The 18723-nt window shown below is 36.9% G+C and overlaps 1 long non-coding RNA gene across 1 annotated transcript in view; it reads left to right on the forward strand.

Moving 5' to 3' along the window:
• LOC141491631 (uncharacterized) overlaps positions 1-7843 on the forward strand; it is a 54506-nt gene extending 46663 nt beyond the window's left edge. The window contains exons 3-5 of the long non-coding RNA XR_012469674.1: positions 1676-1742; positions 6693-6736; positions 7659-7843. This is a non-coding gene — a long non-coding RNA (uncharacterized LOC141491631). The remainder of the gene's footprint in view (positions 1-1675; positions 1743-6692; positions 6737-7658) is intronic.
• The last annotated feature ends 10880 nt before the right edge of the window (positions 7844-18723 follow it).

The raw sequence follows: 18723 nt of genomic DNA on the forward strand, positions 1-18723 counted from the left end.
TTAGAAAAAAAACCCTTATCTTTTTATGTAATTGTGCTATCTCTTATACTTTATTTTTCTTCCTTAAGGATATTATGTCTCTCTCATCACATTCAACTGAGATCAATGTATACCAATGTAAAGACTAACAGACTGCCTTTTGTGGGGTGAGGTGGGGAGCAAAATTAGGGGAAAAAACTGTAAAATTCAAAATTAATTAATTAATTTAAAAAAAGAAAAAATATAAAAAAATCCACAACCATATTAATGAGAAGATCAATAACAACAACAAAAGTGTCAAGTTTAATTGAACAGTGTATGTTTATAATGACCAAATTTCATCCCAAGGAAAAGGAAAGGAAATGCACCAACCTTCCTTTTTTTTAAGAAAGATTTTGTTTATTTTGAGTTTTACAATTTTTCCCCTATTCTTGATTCCCTCCCCCTACCCACCACAGAAGGCATTCTGTTAGTCTTTACATTGTTTCCACTGATCTCAGTTGAATGTGATGAGCGAGACATCATATCCTTAAGGAAGAAAAATAAAGTATAAGAGATAGAAAAATTACATAATAAGATAACAGTTTTTTTCTCTCAGTTAAATTAATAGTCTTTGGTCTTTGTTTAAACTCCACAGTTCTTTCTCTGGATACAGATGGTATTCTCCACTGCAGACAGCCCCAAATTGTCCCTGATTGTTGCATTGATGGAATGAGCAAGTCCATCAAGGTAGATCATCACCCCATATTGCTGTTAGGGTGTACAGTGTTTTTCTGGTTCTGCTTATCTCACACAGCATCAGTTCATGCAAATCCTTCCAGGCTTCCCTGAATTCCCATCCCTCCTGGTTTCTAATAGAGCAATAGTGTTCCATGACATACATATACCACAGTTTGTTAAGCCATTCCCTAATTGAAGGACATTCACTTAATTTCCAATTCTATGCCACCACAAATAGGGCTGCTATGAATATTTTTGTACAAGTGATGTTTTTACCCTTTTTTGTGATCTTTTCAGAGTATAGACCCAGTAGTGGTAATGCTGGATCAAAGGATATGCACATTTTTGTTGCCCTTTGGGCATAATTCAAATTGCTCTCCGGAAAGGTTGGATGAGTTCATGGCTCCACCAACAATGCATTTGAGTCCCAGATTTCCCACATCCCTTCCAACAGTGATCATTGTCTTTTCTGGTCATATTGGCCACTCTGAGAGGTGTCAGATGGTACCTTAGAAATGCTTTAATTTGCTTTTCTCTAATAAGTAGTGATTTAGAGAAATTTTTCATAATGCTATGGATCACTTTGATTTCTTCATCTGTAAATTGCCTTTGCATATTCTTTGACCATTTGTCAATTGGGGAATGGCTTTTTATTTTGAAAATTTGACTCAGTTCTCTATATATTTTAGAAATGAGATCTTTGTCAGAAATACTAGTTGTAAAAATTGCTTCCCAATTTACTACATTTCTTTTGATCTTGGTAATAGTGGTTTTGTCTGTGCAAAAGCTTTTTAATTTAATGTAATCAGAATCATCTAGTTTGTTTTTAATGATGTTCTCCATCTCTTCCTTGGTCATAAACTGCTTCCCTTTCCATAGATCTGACAGGTAAACTACTCCTTGATCTTCTGGTTTGCTTATAATATTGTTTTTTATGTCTAAATCCTGTACCCATTTTGCTCTTATCTTGGTATAGGGTGTGAGGTACCAACCTTCCTTTTTGAAGAAGTAGGGGACTACAGGTTTGGAAAAATACCAAAATGGTAGGTTTTACTCAGAGTTATTTATGTTCTTTGTTAAAAGGAGTAAGGGATGAGAGAGGAATTTAATTGAAATTGAATGTGATATGAAAAAAAGCTATCAATAAAAATTTAAAAATAAAACCCAATTCTGATACTTGTTAACTGAGTGCTTTTAGAAAAATCAATCTCTCAGAGACTTTTTTCCTCATTTGTAAAATGGGAATGATATTTTAAAAATGCTTCCCAGGGTTATTGTGAAGATCAAATAAGTTAATGTCTAAATAATGTCAGTTATTAATAATAAATAAATGTCAGTTATTAATAATATTAAAAGGCTATCTTTTCTGAATCTCTGGCAAGTTTCTCTTCCAATCCCCACTAGTACTTCTGGAGTTAAGTACTATGACATTATCCCCATTTTCCAGGTAGCAAAATACAAGTGTCTTGATGACATTGAAATAGGAGAATGTAAAAACTGACTTGAAGCTTAACATTTAAAAAAAAAAGTCAAGATCTTGGCAACTGGTTCCCTTACTTCCTGGAAAATAGAGTGAGAAGAAATGGAAGCAGAGTCAGATTATGTATTCTTGAGCTCAAAGATCACTGCAGACGGTGACTGCAGCCATGAAATTAAAAGATACTTGATCCTTGAAAGGAAAGCTCTGGCAAATCTGAACAGCATACTGAAAAGCAGAGACATCACCTTGCCACAAAGGTCGATAGAGTCAAAGCTATGGTTTTTCTAATATGGTTATAAGAATTGGCCTAAAAGGAAAGATGAACCCTATAGAATTGTTGCTTTAGAATTGTCATGCTGGAAAAAGACTTTTCAGTGAGTCAACACTTAAAGAAATTAATTCAAACTATTCATTGGAAGGACAAATACAGAAACTGAAGCTTAGATATTTTGACCAAATAAAGAGAAGATGGAGCTCGTGGGAAAAGACTGTGAGGCTGGGGAAAATTAAAGGCAAAAGGGGATAGCAGAGGATGTGATAGATAAGATTATAGAAACAATGAACTTTTTGATAGTAGAGATTTTGATAGTGGAGGAAAGAAGGGATCCAAACACTGTGGTCCATGGGGTCACAAAGATTTGGACATAACTGATTGTTGTATGATTGAACAACATATGACTATTAAGACTCACTGACAGAACTTGAGTCCAAGTTACTTTTTGCTATCCTACAATGAGGTTTTTTTTTTTAAACTTTGCCACACTAACCCATATTTCCAAGGCCTGCCTTTGACTTTTATCACCATAAATAGTGTCAGTCTGGGGCAACTAGGTGGCGCAGTGGGTAGAGCACCAGTCCTAGAGTCAGGAGTACCTGAGTACAAATCCAGCCTCAGACATTTAATAATTGCCTAGCTGTGTGGCCTTGGGCAAGTCGCTTTACCCCATTGACTTAAATAAATTTTTAAAAATTTAATAATAATAGTGTCAGTTTTAGAAAAACTCAAGGTTTCTTTCAATTAGTATAGCATCTCTACAGAGTGACCCCTTTGAAAAACTACAGTTCAGAGTGGCTACTATCACTGATAGTCCCATATATTCAGTAAGGTGGTTATAGGATCATAGATTTGGAGTTGAACAGAACCTTAGAGGTCATTTAATCCAACCATCTCATTTTATAGATAACAGGTCTTTCTTTCCTGAAGGACATTCTCTGTCAATGGGACTGTTCAGAAGATGTGGACTGGAAAAGTTCCATTGGCTGAATCCCAGCAAGTGATCTGTCTTTTTAATAAGTGTAAATAAAAAGGACTCTTGTAGAACAAACATTTTATCTGATTTAAGGGAGCCATGAATATAATGCATAGTATGTTCATGAATTTTTTTTCTACCTTGGATTCTCTTCCAGGGCTCTCCCAGAAGTTATCCAAGCTGTTTTACTATGTCAAAAGAGAAGGTTTTAGGTTACTTTTTTCTTTTCACCCTTTCCCAATGGACTCTTTAAAAAAGAGCAAACAAATCATCAAGTATTATTGGAACAGGCTAAATCTGAGAAAGGTTTATACTAATAAGTCTTTTGTGGGAAGTTAGATGACCCAGGGAATAGAACACAGGGCCTGGTCTCAGGAAGACCAAAGTTCACTTCTTAGTTTTATGACCTTAGGCAAGTCACATGAATCTCTTCCTCACTTTTCTTATCTGTAAAATTAGTTGAAGAAAGAAATGACAAATCTTTCTAATATCTTAGTCAAGAAAATCCCCCAAAGGGTTGCAAAGTGCTGTATATGATTGGACGCTAACAATGAGTTTCTTCTCCGATGTTCGATGTAGCTTGGACTTAAAATTGTTAATGAGTACTGAAAGGAAAGGAATGCTTGCTCTGGGAGGATAGGAACCTTCTGAAGTACAATAGAGCATGCTTGCAACAATACCAACTGGCACTTATTTGTGTTGTTCAGTCATTTCTGACTCTTGGTGACGCCTTTTGGGGTTTTCTTGGCAAAGAGACTGGAGTGATTTGCCATTTCCTTCTCCAACTCATTTAAATATTTTGTAACACACTTTACAAATATATCAACTTGTTCTTCCAATTGTAAATATTCATGAATGAACAAAGAGTACCAGGTTCTAGGAACCATAATAGACATGGAGATGCAAAGATAAAAGTGAGACTTTCCTGGTCCTTCAAGAGCTTACAGTCTTATGGGAGGAGATAAAATCTTTAGGGGAGTGGGGACTAATGTCTTGTGACAGTTCTCTGGCATAAGGGAGTCCCCTCCTGGGAGAACAGAATTTCCCCTTTTGACTTTGGCTTTCTAGATCTGAATTCACAGTGCCCAATTCCCCACTCGAAATGCGACACCAAAAGGGAAAGTCCCTATCTGGGGAGCAGACTTATATTTAAGGAGAGACCCGTGGGTCAACCAGAGATGTTGGAAAGCAGCTGCTTCATAAGTTCAATTGTTTTGAATACTTTGCCAATACAATGAGGGCCAGTTCAATATTCAAGTTTTAGTGACAAATAATAGGGAAGAGTGGTAGAGAAAGGGAAGGGAAGAAGGGGACCCAATGACCAAGTCAGACATACATATTAACATAGAATAAGACTCACTTAAGGATATTGCTATGTATGTTGTGGAGTTCAGGGATAGGAATCCATTTGAGAGAAAATCCATGGGAATAGCATGCTCCTGGGGAGAAGAGATGGGTTTTGGCAAAGGAGAGATGTATTCTATAGTGCCCTTTTGAGAGAATACTCAAACTGCAGTTAGCTGATCTGCATGTCAAAGTTCAGAGCACACTGAGATTTTTAAGATACGCAGGTGCGGGGGTGGAGAGACAACTAGTAGCTGGTAAGATATTATTTTTGGAACACAGCTGTATTAACCTTAAAATATTACTGTCAGTATTTTTCCATAGCCTAATCTTATAGCAATGGTTTCCTGCAGAGATTCTATGAACTACAACCTCCCTTAAGAGAAGACCATCATAGTGGTCTCAAGACCATTAGACCTCATCCCAAAACAGACTAGATAAAAGATTCTTTGCTGCACAAGAATGGAAACTGCAAAGGCAACTTGCCCTGGCAAGGGATCAGTATCCAAACTTCAGTGTTCATATTGAAATGAGAAAGCAGCTGCTGAAGCATTTGAGTATGTCTGGGTTAAATTGCAGGATGCAGAGAGTTATCCAGCCTCGGATGCTATTTGCCTTTGCTCCGGACTGGTAAAATCCAAGTGTCCAACAGTGTGTTAGAAGGATTTTGTGTCCTCCCTAAGGTATTCTAGAGGTCAGGAACCAACTCCAGAGCCTTCCCTCTTCAAACATAAGAAAAAACTCATATCTAATCTGGATCATCTTTGGTCGTTTATTTTTTTTGTTTGTTTTTATTTTTTTTGCAAGGCAATGGGGTTAAGTGGCTTTCCCAAGGTCACACAGCTAGGTAATTATTAAGTGTCTGAGGTCACATTTGAACTCAGGTCCTCCTTACTCCAGGGTTGGTACTCTATCCACTATGCCATCTAGCTGCCCCAGTCCATTTTGTTTCTTGACCTGGAAAGAATCAAGAACTCCTGATCCAGAGATCCTGATGACATTGTTAACTTTATCATTTTTATTTTATTGTTGTTCAGTCCTTTTCATCATGTTCAACACTTTGTGACCCCATTTTGGGTTTTCTTGGCAAAGACACTGGAATGGTTGGTCATCTCTTTCTCCCAGTTGAGGAAGCTGAGGTAAACAGGGAGAAGTGACTTGCCCAGAGTCATACAGCTATTAAATCTCAGAGGCCAGATTTGAATTCATGAAGATGAGTCTTACTGATTCCAGGCTGGGCACTCTATACTCTATGGTGCTACATTATTTAATAGGAATATTCTCTGTTGTGTCACAGTAGAGAGAAATATGAATCTGACAGGAGAAGACATGGGTTCAAGTCCTTCCACTAAGTTCTATTACCTGTACATCCTTGGATCTCTCAGAGCCTATTGCCTCACATTTAAAATGAGAGAATTGGATTAGATGAATGGGATCTCTTTCAACTGTAAATCTATAACTCTATGATCCTTCTGTAAAATCACGAAAATGAGTCTAATTGGACCTGCCCTGAATAGTGAGCACAATTAGAATGTACTTTGAACTGAATGATAGACTCAGGCCTTTTCCGGAAGCCTCCCTGCCACATGTATGTACTCTGGATGACTAATATTTACTATATAACCATGTGGTTGGATAGTGAACAGCGTGTGATCTTGGTCACCTTGAATCTTTCATCTGTTGATGGATCCATTACAAGAAGGCAAAACTTCCCTGGCCTCCGCTGGCAGTTTTAATGCCACTGACACATGTTCTTTTATAAATAAAACTCAGGAAATCTTGGCGTGTATCAAGACAGCTTATCAAACATATTGTTGATTCACTACTTCTCTTTTACACACCAAGTCTCCAATACATGCCTCAACTGCTATTTCCTGATTGGCTGGAAGTGACATCATGCCTCTGTTTGTTTTCCTTAGGACTAAAGGATCTGGCTTGGATGTGCACACCAACATTTCATTAGGTAAGGATGAAAAAGTCCAGCTTTCCTTTGTCACATTGAGGTTATTTACTTTGACCTAGGATGGGGCAACTCAATGAAAGATAAGTAAACAGCTATCCACTGCTGTCTAGCTTTGATCAAAGTGTCCCCTTGCCCTCTGCTGCTCTCTCCTGGATCATTGTAATAAGCATAATACCTAGAGGATAGGATAATGTGAGGGAAGGGGTCATGGGATTACTGATTCAGACTTGAAAATGATCTCAGAAGTCATCCAGTCCTTAATTTTACAGATGAGAAAAACGGAGACTCAGTGGTCAAATGACTTGCCCAAAGTCACAAATGTGCTACATTGGTAGTAAAGTCAGAATTTGAACTCAATGCTTCTACTTCCAAATTAATCTCCTCTTTTCATTTAAACCAATGAATCTGGAGTTAGGAGATATGAATTTGATTCTTAGCTATGGGATTGTGGTTAAGTCACTATACCTTTCTCAGTCACAATTTCCTCATTTGTGCAAAATAAGAGTAGAGAGATTTGCTCTACCAATCTCATATGTTTGTGAGAATGGGTTTTGTAAACTTTAAAACTCAGAATTCATGCTTTGTTACCTACCATGAGCAAGTGGTATTTTCCTTTCAAACATAAAGTGACCTATTAGATGTATGTCCAATAAAGACAAGTTTTTTGTTTATATTTAAATGTTGACTTTCCAGAGTTATTGTCTGTATTTTATGCAAAGCAGAAAATTCCTGGAAAAGATTAATTTAACTTTAATAGTTTTACAAGAAATGAAAATGTTCCATAAACTTAGTATATTTATGGCAGGGGGGGATTTTTAAAATCCTCATTCACTAATATAATTGGCAGACTCATTGAAATGCATATAATGCTGATAGGGATCCTTAAAGGTTAGTTAGTTCAGTGCTTTTCTCTATTTTATAGATGAGGAAATTAAGATCATTTGCCCAAAGTTCCATGGAGTCAGGATCATCTATCATCAAAATTGGTACAATCATTTTTCTATTTAATTCAAATTTTCTTTTTTTATAATAAGCTTAACATCAATAAAAACAAACATCTCACTATACAAGAGACAGAAACAGAAGAATGTCCATGAAACTAGTAACTCTTAGGTATTAAAGTTAATATGAAAACAACAAAACTGCTTGAATTTTCCCTATCCTGTTATGAATTTCCCCCCTAGATTTTTCTGTTCTCTTCAATATCTTTTCAAAAAATTGTTCATTGTTGCCCTTTATGTCTTTTTTTTTGCATTACTATCACTACCTATCAATTCTTTTTCTTACTCCTAATAAAAGTCCTCTCATAACAAATCAATACAGTTAAGCAAATATAATCTAATCCAATAGTCAGCTAGGTGGTAGTAGATAGATTGTTAGGTCTCGATTCATGAAGTTCAAATCTAATCACAGACACTTCCTAGCTATGTGACCCTGAGCAAGTTGCTTTAACAGCTATTTGCCTCAGTTTCCCCATCTATAAAATGGGAATAATAGCATCTTCCTCCCAGGATAGTTGTGAGAATTCAGTGAGATAATAAGCACATAGTAAGTGCTATCTAAATGTTAACTATTATTATCCAACAGTTACAGAGGATAATGTGCCCAGCCTGGAATCAGGAAGACTCATTTTCATGAGTTCAAATATAGTCTTAGACAGTTACTAGCTATATAACCCTGGACTAGTCTGGTTACCGTATTTATTGCATCTGTAAAATGAACTGAAGCAGGAAATGGCAAATCACTTCAGTATCTTTGCCAAGAAAACCCCAAATGGGTTCACAAAGAATTGGACAAAATGGAAATGGCTAAACAACAATTAGTATCCAATCACACTGGATGATTGATTGGCCATGTCTGAAAATGCAATTCTCATTCTTTGCTTCTAGTCTGTTAAAGTCTGATGAAGAATGCTTTGGTCTTCTAAATCCATGATTAGTCATTAACAGTCATCAGAGTCATTATGTCTTTCAAAATTGTTTTCCTTATATTACGGTAGTTATTCTATAAATTGTCCCCCTGATTCTGCTCACTTTACTATGTGTCATTCCACATAAGTATTCCCAGGTTTCGCTGAATCTGCATGTTTCATCTTGTTTATGCATTATTAATATTTCATTAAATTCACACATCAAAATTTATACAATTGTACCCCAATTAATGAACATTCATTTTGTTTCTAGCTCTTTACTACAACTAAAAACTTGGTTCCAAATATTTTTGTAACTGTAGATCCTTTCTCTTTGTCTTTGTCTTCTTTGTGGTGTTGCTAGGTTGAAATACAGTTTAGTGATTTTTTGGGTATCATTCCAAATTATTTTCTAAAGTGACTGGATGAATTCAGAATTCCACCAAATAGTGTATTAATGTGTCTGTCCTATTGTAGTTTCTCCAACAATGACCACTTTCCTTGGCAATGTGATGAATGTGAAGTTGAGTCTTAGAGCTGTTTTAATTTGCATTTCTCTTACTATTAGCAATTTGGAAAACTTTTTTTATTTGGTTGTAAGTAACTTGCAATTTATTCTTTTGAAAACCGCTTGTTCCCATTGTTTCACCCAGGACCCTTTTCATGATCTCATGCTACCACCTCTTTCAGAAGCAATGGAATCAATGATAGATTGATAGATATTAATCTTATTTTTGCCTTCTGACCCAACTCATTCTCTTTCACAATCACACATAAATCTTTAATATAGACAGATCTCACTTTACTTTGGAAAGAGATTTTTTTTGCGATGTGAATTTGCCTGTGGAAGTGGGGAAGGGCTATTAGTGGATGTAAGGAGTTAACACACTTTACAAGGAACAGAGGAGGAACACAGGGACACAGGAACACAGCAACACAGGCCATGCCAAACATTCCAGGGTCAGAAATGGACACAGAAACATTTGGGGGTCCAAAGACCAAGGACAGACACTGTATATCCGAGGGCCAAGACTAATGGAAGACAGACACATGAGTTGAGACATGAGAGTGGGTGGGCAGAATAGAGCAAAGATCTTCTCCGACAGAACTGGAGATCTCAAGTCAAGCCCCAGTCCAGAGGTGGTGATGTTTCCATGATTTTATTCTCCTGCTTTCACCAGGAAGGTTTTTTTTTTTTTTGTGGTGGGGTGACTTTGGAACACCAAATCCAAAGGGCAGAAATTCAAATAGAGCACAATACCGTATAGTAAAATTAACCTAGATTCTTTTGGAATATGGATTTCTTTCAGAATTCTTCAGGTAAAAGTGAATTTGGACAATGGGAATTTAGAGGAAAGTGAGAATTGTCTGAAAGGTCTTTTTTGCACCTCCTATGTAAGTCATCTTTGGTATGTGTTGTCTTTTGCTTATCTGTGTCTTTGTGTTGCCATTTGGGGTACCATGATCTCAATTCATCTAAGATTGTGATCACAGGATTCATGGCTATACACAGTCATTATGAAAATACTGACATTAAAGAAACAGGATGGTTACAGGGGTAAAAAGCTTGGGATCCTTGATTGTTCTAGCTTCTGAACTTCATCTCTTCAGAGACATTTTCCAGTTATGACAGCTTCATTCTACTAGGGTATAATGACTAGGAAATCTTTGCCTCTTAAAAACAAGCTGACAGTTCTGCATCCCATGAACAAATATATCATGCAAATGTACCCTGACAGACCCAGTCTGGTATTAATGTTAGTATCTGCCCCTTTTGGTATTGCCCAAATGGTTTACTTTGTTACAAAGTAGAGGTTTAGGAAAAGGTGAAGATGGAAGGAGCAGCTATATCAGGGAATTACTGTAATACACCCCCCCCCAAAAAAGTTATCAGTAAAACTGATTATGGTTTTTAAAAGGGGAAATTGAAATGAAAAGAAAACTAAAGAGATTTTTCTAAAGGCAGACTGACAGTGAAAAGTTCCCTATATACTATGGTGTTGGTCTTGGGAAGAATTAGGCTTGAATTCCTTCTTTGCCATTTTCTATCTTTGTGACCCTGGGAGAGTCTTTTTTCCTTATCTGTAAAATGAGGAGGTTGGAATTGTCTGAGGTCCCTTGCAGGTGAAAATTATGATTCTAAGTCTATCCTTTCAAGATTTGTATCTGGGACTGACATCAGATTCCTTCGTACCATACAACTATTTGACTTTTAGTTAGGAGTGTCTCAACTTTTCTCTGATATACATGCAAATGAATTTGATCCATGAAAATAAGTAAGTGAAGGAGTCAAGGTCTTATTCTTCACTCACCTATCCCTCATTCCAATCTTTATCACTCATTTCTATTAACTACTTCCCCTTAGACCCCACCAGCAATAGAACTGTATTTTGTCTAATAAAAATCCTCACTTGCTTAGTTAGTGGATATCAGTTAGACATAAACACTTTCATAGAATAAGAAAATTTTAGGTGAGGATTTTTTAAAGTAAACTTTAAAGTCCTCCAAAAAATTAAAAATTTTTATTTGATTTAAAAATTTTTTTGTATCAACTTTATTTCCAAATAAAATCACTCCTCCATATACCCAACAATCTCTCCCTTAAAACAAAAAAGAAAGGGGAGGGAAAACAGTTTTGCAACACTAACCAATGTTGTGTACCCACCTCTGTAAAGAAAAGATGATAAATATTTTCTCATCTCTTCTTTGTGACCAAATTAAAATTGGTTTGTTCACTCATGTCTGACACTTTATGTTCCCATTTGGATTTTGTTCTGTTTTGTTTTTGGCAAAGATACTGGAGTGATTTGCCATATCTTTGTCCAGCTCATTTTACAGATTAAAGAAACTGAGGCAAACAAGGTTAGGAAACTTACTCAGGACTGAAGTTGTATTTGAACTCAGGTCCTCATGACTCTGGGTTTGGCACTCTATCTACTGTGCCACCTAGCACCCAAATTAAAATTATACTTTATTCAATTATGCTTTTCATTCCAATCTCCCTTTTTAAAAACATAATCAGTTTAATTGATGGTGACTTTTGCTTTTTATACTATAGTAATTTCCTATAAAGCTGCCTTTCCCATTTTCTCTCCTACCTAGACTCTTCCCTTATAGCAAAGAAAAATATTTGGGTAAAACCATTTGGGGACTGTCAGGTTATACAAAACTTTATAACCCCATAGGAGGGGAGATTTATTTCCTCATCTGTTTTCTGAAACCATTCCAACCTCTTTTTAACAACCTCATTTTCCTGAAAAGTTATGTATAAAAGTCAAAATATGCATATCAAATCATATTCCATTTTCCATTCCATTTCAAATCCATTCCATTTTCCAGTTACTCCCTTTGAAATTAGGAGGGAATTTCATGTTGAGTAGGATCATAAAAATTGGATTAAGATTGAAAGAGTGTCTCGCCCCTTTTAAGTAGTGTTTATATACACGTAATTCACAAATTATTTCAATAAATATTGCTTATGATGATTTCATATGGTCTTTGCACCTTCATTGAAAGAACTTATATAATAAAATATCAGTTCTATTTTATTGCTCTTTCATTGGGAATACTTACTGACTCCATGGGATCTGAATGTTTAAGGAACCATATTTGAAATTACTCCTCTGAACAAAATCAAGATATGCAATTTAGACCTTTACCATGCCGTTTAGTCAAATATTCAGCACTGAGAATAAATAAGTCTATATGCATAGAAAACAACCCCACAATTAAAAAAAAATCACCCTCTGTAGTTATCAGTCCTAGTTCAAATATGTAATAGTCAAATACTCATTAAACATTGCTTAAATAACCCTGTGGGTGTTAATTGAACAACTTATAAACATAATCCAAACTATTAATTTTTATGCCTGGGGCAAGCTGTTAAGCACCCTCACTTGAAACAGACTTGGAACAATGTAGGGAAGGAAAGGCAGCAAGATCCTGGTATCCCATTAAAAAACAAAAAAATGAAACCATGTTCCAGAGGTCACAAAATGGGGGGGGGGGAATTGGACAGAATAGGGTGGTAGAGGAGATCACCCCATTTTACCATCTGCTAGCTTTCTATTTTCACTAAATATTCTTGCTAAGTGTTAAGCTTTTTTCTTTCAGGTGTCAGTAGCATCAGCACCCTCAAAATTCAAAAGCCTCAATTTTTCCATCTAGAAGGTGCTTTTACTGTCCTAGAATTCAGATATTAAACAGAAATCATAGACAAAATCAAAAAGATATTCATAATTGTTCAGTATTTTTAAAGTGAACTCTACCTATACACTTTCTTTTTTTTGTTTTCTGTAAATAAATGTTCTCTTCTATGTGTGCCCATCTCTATGTGGCACTCTCACAAGCACTTGAGTTGATTGACAAGGGGCAAATAAAAAGAGACTAACTCAGGTCTCATTCATTTCTTCTCCCAATTCTGAGGGGTTGTCTCACCTTTTTTACCAACAATTTCTCTTTCCCTGTTCTTTGTTTCCTTCTTCTCCCTCTCTTCCCCTTTCCTCCTTTTAACCAATGTGATAACTTTAATTTCCCCACACCCAACACCATCTGCCCTCTCAAGAAAAAGTCTTCCCTCTTGTTCTATTTCTTTCATATTTCACATTTTGCTCCGTCAGGTTATCACCTTTCAGAGACAAGGCACAGTCACTATCAGAATGGAAAGTTCAGAATAGAAAGGTGAGACATGCCTAATGAAGCTGTAGGGACCCAGGAAGCTGATTTTTCCCAGGAATCATTAATATGGCAGTCCTACGTTTCTTTTACTAGAACAAAGTGAGGAATCCTCACATTAAATAGGGCTAAAGGCATGAGGCTACATAGAGTGACAGCTGGAAAATAGAATGGCCCCTCTTTTCCACCCCCACCTCCCACCCTAGAATCAATCTTGACTGTCATAGTTGTATTAATTCTTGGGCTCCAAGCCAAATAACTTTAGGCATGGGATTCTGCAGACTATTATTTATAGGTCATGTGAGGAAGGGGTTCACGCTATGATTTTTAGGTTTGTATTGAGAGGTAGCTTTTGCTAATTTTACAAGATCCAGGGTCTCCCCTCCCCACCCCACTCCCAGTCGCTAGCCTTATGGACTTTTTTTTTCTTATACTCAACTTTAAAAGCTATCATTTCTATGCTGTGCTTATGGGGAATTTGAATGCTAGAAGCATTCCTTGGTCCAAGAGGGATTTCATGCACAAGTTATTTTCAAGTTTCCTTGTTATGCAGTCTAATTCTCAGATTCAGGCTCCTGACTGTCTTAAATCTTTCTAATAAATTCTGGTTAAACATGTACACATAGAGCATCATTCCATTGCTACAAAAAAGGAGGAAACTGGACAGAGAAAGAGCAATGAAAGAAACATAAGGACCAAGTTTCTTTTCATGTATGTCTGGAATTATTCATGTATCTTTTGAAAACAAATGAAAAGCAAGGATTTTTATGGAGAATGTACATATCACAAGAGTGCAATCTCTTAACTGGAGGGTATTTGAAGAGTTTCTCCATATAAATTTTCATTTATTACTGAGGACTATTTCCAGATGTCTGATCTTTGCTTGTTAGGACATTTTGGTAAAAATGATAACTTATTCAGCTGCTGCTTTGATTGTTTTTTCCCACTGACAACTGAAACATGAAAGAAACTTTCATGTTAATTTTTTCCTTAGTTGTCTTCCCTGCAAATTCCTTCCTTGAAAACAGTGGTTTAGAAATCCTGGATTAGCTGAAATTTCTCCTGATTTTCACAGACAGAGAAGCAACTAATTAAATAAAATGAAGGATGGACTATTTTAATTTGACCATTTGGATTAAATGCCATTGAATTTGACGGTTGAAATAAGAATTTAGAGCAAATTAGATGTTGGGCTGTAGCCTCTGAACTTGAATGACTTTGGGCAAGCAGCTTTCTTTCAATAGGCCTCAATTTCTGCATAACTCAGATAAAGGCATTGAATTTCCTAATGTCCTTTCTGGTTCTAAGTTCTTAAGTGGGGGGAATATGAAGAAGAATAATGGGTAAATCACTTCTGGAGAGTAAAAAATAATGTGATAAAACAGGAAAAGAGAGTGTTTTTTTTATATGTTGGTAATTGTAGGTATAAGAGATTGGTTGATAAAGGGATTTCCTGATCATGTTGCTGACCTGACAGAGTGGTGATACTGTCTATAGGACTTGGTAGGGAGGGGGAGATGGGAAGTGCAGGATAGAGTACCAGACCAGAATTCAGAAAACCTGAGCTCAAATCTGGCCTTAGACATGTCCTAACTATATGGCCCTTGGTAAATCACAACCTCTCTTTGTCTCAATGTCATCTTCTGTAAAATGAAAATAATAATAGTCCTTACCTCTCAGGGTTGTTTTGAAGATAAAATGAAATAATAATTGTAAAGCACTTTGCAAACCTTATAGCACTATATAAATGTTGTATTCTTCCTCTTTCTCCTACTTTGCCTCTTCTTTCTCCTTTTCTTTCTTCATTTTTTAAATCTTCCAATGGAGCATATGAACATACTTCTTGACATTTTATGATGAATTATGTCAATGACTGGGGTCTGACGGAAAGAAACTTCCCTTTTTGGGTTGATCAACAAAACATACTGTTCCTTTTCCTCTTCTCCTATTTTCAGAGAACAGAAAAGAGCGCCACACAACTAATACTAACAGCTAGCTTGAGATAAAAGTCCATGAATGGACCAATTCACATCTCCACTAGCATACTGTTAGTGCTTTAGCCCCAGATTTGGTCAACAGTGGCATACATACCCTCTCATTCTGAGAGAAGGATGTCATGTGTTCTTTGTGATTAGAGTTGCTGGTACTCAGCCTTTTTTTTTTTTTTTTTTTTTTTTTTTAGGTTTTTTGCAAGGCAAATGGGGTTGTGGTGCCCAAGGCCACACAGCTAGGTAATTATTAAGTGTCTGAGGCTGGATTTGAACCCAGGTACTCCTGACTCCAGGGCAGGTGCTTTATCCACTACGCCACCTAGCCGCCCCTCGTACACAGCCTTCTGCAAGAGCATCAAGTACTCTTACATAGAGGCGGAAGCGGTTCCTGGGCAACAGAACTTCAGAATCCAGTCTTCTCATGAGAGGGAAGATTTGGGGCTATGATGTTATCTAATTTGAGCATTCTAGGACTCAACCTTCTAGAAAGAGTAAAGCAGTGCTGGAAAGCATGATCCCAGAACCCATGTTCCAAGAAAGTGAAGGGGAAATTCTGAGGCAGAACTAGCTTTTGGAGGTGCTATCTAGTGACCTGAAGTTCAAGATTTTTGGAATCCAGTTTTCTGGTGAGAGGCAAGTTTTTGGACAGATTTGATCTGCCAATGATCACCTAATGCTGAAGATAAAATACTACAACATGATAGTGGAGAGGGGAATTGGTCCAATCATTCTAAATATAAATTTGGAATGTTTGCAAGAAAATAGCTACTGTGAGAATTAAAGAAGATAATATATGTAAAAAAAAATTTTGAATCTGATAGTGCTAACATAAATGCTAGCTATTATCCCATCACCATCAACACCACTTCTCTTTCTCCTCCATTTTCTTCTGGAACTTTTGCTTCTTTCTCTTCTTCTTTTTCTTCTTCTCCTTTCTTCTCCTCTTTTTTCTTCTCCTTCTCCTCCTCTGCCCCTCCTTCTTCTCTCTTCATCTTCTTCTTCCTCCTCCTCCTTTTCCTTTTCCCCCCCTATTCAGATGGTTCTATATCAAATGGGAAAGGGGTTACCTGTCTAACTAGTGAGGTACATTTCCCTTCTGAAAGGAATTAATGACATCACAGAGCTAGATGTATAAGTCTTGGGGAAGAAAGAAAATCATTGGAAAGTTGGGGGAAGGGGGAAGAGGAGGTCCTGCTTCCCAGAAAAACCTAGATTTATTTCCTTCCAAGGTGATCTAAAACTACAGGGTGTTGATATGAATTTTTTTTCAGTTTTTTTTTTTTTTTTTTTAGTTTTTGCAAGGCAATGGGGTTAAGTGGCTTGCCCAAGGCCACACAGCTAGGTAATTATTAAGTGTCTGAGGCCGGATTTGAACTCAGGTACTCCTGACTCCAAGGCCAGTGCACTATCCACTGCGTCACCTAGCTGCCCCTGAGTTGCTATGAATTTGAAGGCTTTCATAGTCCTGTGCAAAGGTGGGACTCACTAGGGAGGGAGATTTTATTGATTGCCTATGGGTGTGTGCTTTTTTTTTCATTATTCATGGACTCTTTTTTGAATTTCCTGTGAAGTGATGGACATTTGACACAATTATCCTTTGATACCTTGAGTGTTCCTACAGGATTTGAGAATCCTTTTACCCATATCTGTGGAGACCAAGGAATGAATTTTATTTGAGTTATGTTCTAAGATTTTTCAGAGTAATCTTTTGGTGGAGGCAAAATGAACCCAAGAGGCAATGATTAGAAAGGGGGAGGAGGAGTAGAACTACCCACAAGAATGAACCTGGTTTGTGTCTTCCCACATCTTGGGGCACTGGGGCATGAGTTACACAAGAACTGAAATGGGTACTTGAACAGATATTCACATAATATGGCAAATCCAAGGTGTCAAAAATAATGTGGAACAGCTGTTCTGTTAGTTGTTTATAAAACAGAAAAAAGTTACATGGTGAGGAGTGGATTTTAAATGAAGAACCAGCATCTAAGATAAAGAGTCCGTAGTATTGTGCTGAAATCATCAAAATATAAAAACTGTATGCCAGTGAGAGAGAAGGGAGTCAGATGTATAGCCTGATAAAACAAAAACCTGCAAGACATAGGGAACGAGACAGAATCATTTTGATGAGCAATTGAGGCAAGAATGGTAGAAAGATCACAAATAGTACTAAGGCTGGTTGGTAATGAACTGTTCCTCATGAAAAATTCATTATTCCAGAAGAGAAAGATTTTCCTTGGCCTTCATACTGCTTTGATTTATGTGCAAACCAATCCGGGCAGAGTGGGTGGATTCATAACCTGTTGTATCTACTCTAAGATAGTTTTCCAGGCCCCAAATATAGGGGAAATAATTACAAATCAGAGCAGTGCCCAAAATGAATACGGGTTGAAGGTTTCAATAGCAGAACCAGGGAGTGATAACAGTTGAGAGAGTTATTGGTCATGACTGGGTTATAAAAAAAAACAAACACAACTTTTTATTTTTTTAATTTTTTTCTTAGGGGTCCCATCATGCCCTTGAGAGTGTCTGACCAATTAATTGAAGTTTATAGAAGTATTAAGAAAACATTTAATAGTGTTGAAGGGTTGGGGCAGTACTTGTGACCTTTGCCCTTCATTCACGCTATTAGGCTAGGGTCAAGGACTCCTTGTTCTTTTTTCCTACCTATCCCCTGAAAAGTATGTTTTTGTTTTAGATTTTGGAGACATATTGGCTTTGTATTAACTAGTTCTGAATGTTGTTTGTCCTTTGTTCTTGAAGAAGGCCATGACATCAGAAAGGTGACATGCAAGGACACGAATTGGATTTGAGTGAAGAAGGGGCTGTGCTAAGTCACCAGCCTCACTTTCTCCTTATATGAATCAGGACTGGAGATGGCCCTGGATGGGAGGCAATCAGGCAATGAGTAACTTGCCCAAGGTCACACAGCTAGTAATTGCCTGAGGTCAGATCTGAACTCAGGTCCTCCTGACTCCAGGGTCAGTGCTCTATCGACCTAGCTTCCCCCATTATCTTGTATACTGCAGACCTCATTAAAGAAATACTTGGCTCATGTCTACCATGATATATCTCTTTTTGACCCTCTAGGGAATTACTTTAGGAGAACTGATAATAACCTGCCTTCCTTTTGCATTTTTCAGTGATTTTTTTTTATAATTGGTTAAGATGTTCATAGGGATCCATATGAAAAGACAACTGATCTTGACAGAAAGCAATTTTTTTCTTCGATGTATGACTTTATTAGATTGTAAGCTCCTTGAGAGCAGGAACTGTCTTTTGCATCATTTGTATTCCCAGCACTTAGGCCAGTTTCTGAATACATAATAGGCATTTAATAAACGTTTATTGATTAATTGACTACATAGAGGAAAGATCCTCCTGGCCATACAGTATGGGGTTAAAAGTCTTCTAGA

Source organism: Macrotis lagotis, chromosome 6 (assembly GCF_037893015.1).
Source record: "Macrotis lagotis isolate mMagLag1 chromosome 6, bilby.v1.9.chrom.fasta, whole genome shotgun sequence".
Lineage (NCBI taxonomy): Eukaryota > Metazoa > Chordata > Mammalia > Peramelemorphia > Peramelidae > Macrotis > Macrotis lagotis.